Consider the following 6,267-nt stretch of genomic DNA (forward strand, 5'->3'; position numbering starts at 1 on the left):
TAAAATAAAATTTGTATTGAAAAAGAAATTTGAAAAAAAAAACGATATTATTTCAACCTTATGTTTCATAATTTAGCCACCTCATCATCACATAGCAAAGAGAAATATTTAAAAATAATAATAATGTCAGCATTATCTATTAGTCAAGTCAAATGGGGTTAATAGATTGACTTGATTTCGCTAATTTAATAAATTTTAGGACTTGATTGTATTTCAATTGAGCAAAAAATAATTTATGATCGTGATACGTAATAAATTTTTGAAAGGATAGTCGAAAGTCGAACATATTTCATGGTTTCGTTGGTGTCAGAACTTATATATAGTCGACGAGTAGACCCAAAAGATTGCATTGATAAGGGCTGGTAAAGTCGTCCTTTGCAAAAACTACACCTACTCGGCTCTTTCTCTTCGTCAACACAAGCCTCCCAAAAATCCGAATGCGAGGTCCCTAACAACACCTCTAGGGCTCCATATTCTTGAGAGATCGGGGTGAAGTACACCACAGCACCAAGTTCATCCTAAAGACGAATAGGAAAATTATCATAAAAAAACATAAACTTATTATATAGTAGTCAATCCAATTTTAAACCTTTTAGTTTGGTTAATTTAGTTAGTCCTAAACCTTTTAACATTTGTAGTATAGTCCGTCCGATCAATTTTGATTAGAAATCAATGATGTGAACACCGGACGTCCAATGTGGCAAAGTTGGCTCTCACGTGGATAATTTTTCTAGTTTTTTAAATTTTTTTCCGAATTATTTTATTTTTCTATTCTATCTTCATTTCAACTCTAAGCTAGTAATGGTCGTGGGCTGACCGTCGCCGGCCACTGGGCCACAGGTGCGAAGCTAAATTTGTTATGGTCTGGACTAGGGTATCAGGCCCAGAGTGAGCAAGCCTGGTATTTTCGGGCCGGACTTCAATTTTAATAAAAGCGTGACACGTGCGCGTTCCTACTACAAATGATGTAGATTAAAATCAACTGAATCATTGATTGTTTAAGTGTTACCGTGGACTCCACATGATCAGCAGCCTAAATGGAATTTCTGTACAGGGTTTATAGATAATGTCCTTTTGGTAGGTCAAAAGACAATCAAGGAATTAAACTACCGGAACATCCTTGTAGAAACTACAAAACTATTCAACTCGAGGGCAAGCTATGCCATTTCATTGGTGGAGTTCTCATTGTCCATAGCCACCCCAAATTCCTTCGCTAAATAGATAATTGAATTTGCTCAACTATAAGCTGTATTTAGAGGTGTTAAAATGGGTCACAAACCCATTTATGACCCATTTAAATCTTAAATGGGTCATAAATGGGTCACTTGTTTATAACAAAAGATAGTTAAATGGGTTTCACAATTAAAGGTTTAAGATAGGTGGGTCTTATATGGGTTTTTAAATGGGTTGGGTTGAAAACTCATCTTTAACAAAAACATTATAATTCCTCCCTTCTCTCTTCAACTTTATAAAAATCGAAATTATAATTTTTTTATTTTTATTTTCTCTTTTCTTTTTCTTCCTTTTTTTTCTTTCTCCTTCCTCCTTTCGGTCGCCGGCACGGCGATGGTCCGGCGACCGGCCGGGCGAGCCTCGAGCTCACCGGATCCGGCGAGGCGGAGGCCTCGCCGACGCTGGTGAGGCTCGAGCCTCGCCGATCCGGGCGAGACTCGAGCCCGCCGGGCGTCGGCAAGGCTCGAGCCTCGAGCTCGCAGCGTCGAGCGAGGCTCGAGCCTCGCCCGGTTCCAGCGAGGCACGAGCTCAAGCTCGCCGCCCGGCGAGGCGCGAGCTCGAGCTCGCCCGACGCCGGCGAGCCTCGAGCTCGTCGAATCTGGAGAGGCGGAGGATCCGGCGAGACTCGAGCTCGCCGGCGTCGGGCGAGGCTCGAGCCTTGCCGATCCGGCGAGACTCGAGCTCCGGCGTCGGGCGAGGCTCGAGCCTCGCCAATCTAGCGAGCCTCGAGCTCGGCGGCGTCGGCGAGCTCGAGCGAGAGGCTCGCCCTGTGGCCGGTCGCCGACCGTCGTCGTGGCCAGCGGCCGGCCAAAGAAGAAGAAGAAGGAGAAGAAAAAAAGAGAAAAAGAAAAAGAAAATTATATTTTAAAAATAAAATAAAAATAATTAAAAATTTAATTTTTTAAAAATAATTAAATTTCGATTTTTTAAATAATTATTTTAAAATTTATAAAAATTGTCCATTAAATTTATATTATATAAAACTATTTTAGCAATACAATTTTTATAAAAATATAATATATATATATATATATATATATATAAGCTTGGAAGTATTTTAATAATATAATCTTTAAAAAAACATAGGAATAAGTGTTTCTAAATTTATTAAATATGAAAATATTTTATTAATATGAGTTGGGTCGGGTTGGGTATGGGTTGGGTATGGGTTGGGTCGGGTTTGGGTCGAAAAATTTACATTAAAGATAAATGGGTCATAAATGAGTTAATGGGTCAATTTGGGTCGGACCATTAATGACCCGACCCAAACCCGACCCGACCCACCCGTTTAACGGCTCTAGCTGTATTGAACCTTTATGAGATGTGTTAAGTTTTCATTGTAGTTCGCGTTGTTTAATGACTAAAAATGAGGATTACCATTGACAGAGGCTACAATGGATAGGTATGCTGCCTCTTTAAATGTTCCACATCTTTCGGAAGATATTTATATGAAATCATAATTGGTTAAAATTGGATGCGTACAGCAGCAACATACAAAATAAAGATATTCCCCCAAAATCTCAATGAGAAAAAAAACTGTTGGGTATTTCAATAGTCTTGAAATATTAAAATTCATTAATGTTATAACGTTTTTTTACCATCGTCAGTTTGTAATGGTTTTTATCTGTTATTAATGTAAAATGATTTTTTAACATTTTATAATGGTCATGTAATGATTATAGAATGATCATGTAATGACGGTTTTGTAATGTTTGATTTATTCCTTCATAAATCCCGCATTATTTTACAATGAATTTATAATGATTTCTTAACGGCTCTTTCTCTCTTGTTTGAATATAGATTTAACTTCGAACCACAATTTTTCAAGAGACATTGGTTTCTCATATCTTTCTTTTTGCTAGGTTATACACAAAACGTTGTTTGTGTTCCTTCAAATGTTCAGTACAGAGTATAGAAAAAGGTCTATTATCTATTAAGAAGATAGCCTCTATAGTCTTATACACCAAGTTTTGCACTCTGAGTCAAATATTCAATGTAGAGCATAAAAGAATGTATATTGAGAAGATAGCCTTTAGAGCTTTACGTACTGAGTTTCGTATTTCGAGGGGCAAAATTGTTGTTAAGGGTAGTATTTGAATGCCTTAGATAATTGATCTTATTTTCTCATCTTTTTCAATAGATTCCCAACAATTATTGTTATTTTTCATCGTGTAAGCGCATCGTGTTCGTCAATGTCGTCACTCAGAGCCAGGTATGCACCCCTCCTCTTTCTCAAGGCAAAGTTCTGTGGGTAATCGATGCGGGCGATGATTTTCCTGAAGAAGGCGACTCGGGGACAGTCCACTGAAAAATTCTAAGCAGTAAACTACTTCAGGATCTTCTTTGCAGGGCAAACCAGAAGATGACAGACGTTAACCTTGCCCATTTGAGATTTGGACATTGATGCAAGAATTACTTAACATCAATAATTTGATCTGTTTCTCAGCAGAGACCGAAAAGGCGCAAACTTTATTTGCTGCACTCATTATTGACAATGTTTTGTGCCGCAACGTTTGTGCTTTAAATGGCGAAGCTTTTGTCAATTTTGAGCTTTATCCGTTGGCTTCTGGATTTTGCGGAGCGATTCCCAATCCTTCGACCCTTTTCAAGAATGGAGAAAGAAATTGGACGGATGCTTTGCAGCGAAAAATGGCTTGAACAAAAGTCGGAACATGGTTGATTGCATCGAACGATGGGGTTTGGTTTTTGGGTCCAATCTGGATGCAAGACAGCTTTGATTTGCCCAGAACTAAAGTTTCCAAACTTGCGGAAATCCTCACCAGGAGTTTGTTTATTTTCCGTGAAGAGGATTATGACTGAATTTTTAAACCTGCACTGGAAGTTTCGAAGCCCGAAAGCTTCTTTGAATTTTTCTTTCCCAAGACAAGATCACACAAGTTAGTATGACATTATTATAGAACTGAAGGTCTCATGGCTTCTTGCTTATGAAAGAAAGGGAAGATCTTCGTTGGGGGGTTCTTACGTTATGGAGCTTGTATCTGTGAAGCACAAACAACTGCAGAGATTTTTCTTTTGGTCACAACTCCTTTATGTATGTGGTCTATTATTGGTCCTTCTTTAAGATGAAATGGATAGGCTTGAGAACCGTTATAAATTCGGAAAGTAAGAAGTCGTCAGTACTTTGTGAAAGCAACACCTTCTAGCCGAAAGTCTCTTTTTTTCACCTTTAGAATTACTTTTTGGGAAATCTGGTATAACATTGTCTCGGTAAAGACAGCTGACTTGTATGAAAAATATCCTAGTGCCTAATCCGACGTGGCACAACAAGCCCCATTTGGTGCACTTGCTGTGGCACTCTAATCAACAGACCGGGTACTATTAATTATTGTCTTTAAGACTTCCATTTATGAAAAGAATTGTGTGCTAAATTTTTTGTTTGGAAAATTCTTTAGCGTATCTCCTCCAGTTTCTAGTGTCTACTTAATGGGTCTTGTGAATGCCTTGGAAGTTGCCTTTTTTTTTCGTCATTTTTGTTTTCACCTCCTGCAATTTGGTGGTGGAGAGTCAAGCAGAATGTTGTTGCAAGATATTCTCATATAATATTACAGAGTGGGTTGCTAATCTGGAAATTTTAAAGTAGTTGTTGAGGAATTTTGTGGGAGTAGACCGTATTGTATGTTCTCTAGCAATCCTCATGTTTTGTCAGATACTGCGTCTTATCATACCGGTGTTCTTTAGAAATACAACGGGTAAGTTGTTCTTGGATTGGGTATTCATGTTATTCAAGGAATCATAAACTATGACATTATACATTGTGGATTTTTTGCCTTAAAAAGATACAGTGATGCTAAGCGAGAGACAGATCTGAGAGGGGGTGAGTTCGGAGAGAGTGAGAGAGAGAGGCCGCTGGTGAACACCGCACCTCAACCGCGCCGACGAGCCGCCGTCGTACCGACTGAGCCAAACGTGAGCCGCCTCAGCCCTATTTTTGCCCTGTTTTGGGCATGTCGGGCCGGAGCTCGCGGCTGCCCGGTTGCGCGAACGCCGCCCCCAGTCTCTCTTCTTTCTGGCTGCCGCGTGTGTATTTGTTTGTTTGGCGAGAGTCTCGGCTTGGGTTTGAGCCCCAGAAGAGCCAAAAACCTCTCGTTTTTGTAGCGTGCTTTAACTGCTCGATGATATGTCCGAACGAGATCCAGTTGTTGTGACTTTTGTTTAGGCCGGCGTCGACTTGTCCGGGCATCGCTTCGCCCAGTCGAGGCATTCCAACAACGCCGGCGTGGTGGCCGCGAGGCAGTCGACTTGTGGAGGGGGAGGGCCGCCGTGGTCGTCCGCGGGGCCACTGGTCTCGGGGGTGTAGGGCAATCGACGATTTCCCCATCGTGGCCGTCGTCGTGGCGTCGCCGGCCAGGCAAGGGCCAGGCGCTCGGGTCGGGTCGGGTCGGCTGAGGCGTCGCCGGTGTACGCCCTCAGCCGGGCCGAGGCGACTGACGCCAGTCGCGCCAGCCGTCTCCGTCTCGGCGAGGAGCAGGGACGCGAGAGGGAGCTGGGTCGGATCCGGGTTGGGATCAGATCCGGTCGGGTCTTCAGGGGTTGGTCATTTGACTGGGATGAATTAGGCTTGTAAGGGCTTATTTTTTCTAGACTGGGCCCGCACGTTCGGCCCAGTTCCGCTGAGGGCCTGACAACTCGGGTCGTCTGCCCGAGCCGGCCGAGACTCGGGTCGGATGCGGGAGTCCGACCCATGTCCGTTTATTTTATATAATATTATATTATTATTTTCATATTAAAAAATATTTTTTAAGAAGATATATAAAAAGAAAAAGCCAGAAATGATTTACATTTTCCAAAAAATCAGAAAAAGCCTAAAATATGGTTTTTATTCTCCACAAATTCATGGAAAATCCTTGAAAATCCAAAAAATACCTCAGGTTTAAACAAAATTAGATAAAATGCATTAGTGATTAATCACTGTAATTAAGTCTCCATTATTAGTCTATCTAATCGTATAAGAGTAAAATATTTATCCCGATCTTACTTGGGTTTCTAATCAATTCACCCCATTAATGACGACTC

This window comes from Eucalyptus grandis, chromosome 5 (genome assembly GCF_016545825.1).
Source record: "Eucalyptus grandis isolate ANBG69807.140 chromosome 5, ASM1654582v1, whole genome shotgun sequence".
NCBI lineage: Eukaryota > Viridiplantae > Streptophyta > Magnoliopsida > Myrtales > Myrtaceae > Eucalyptus > Eucalyptus grandis.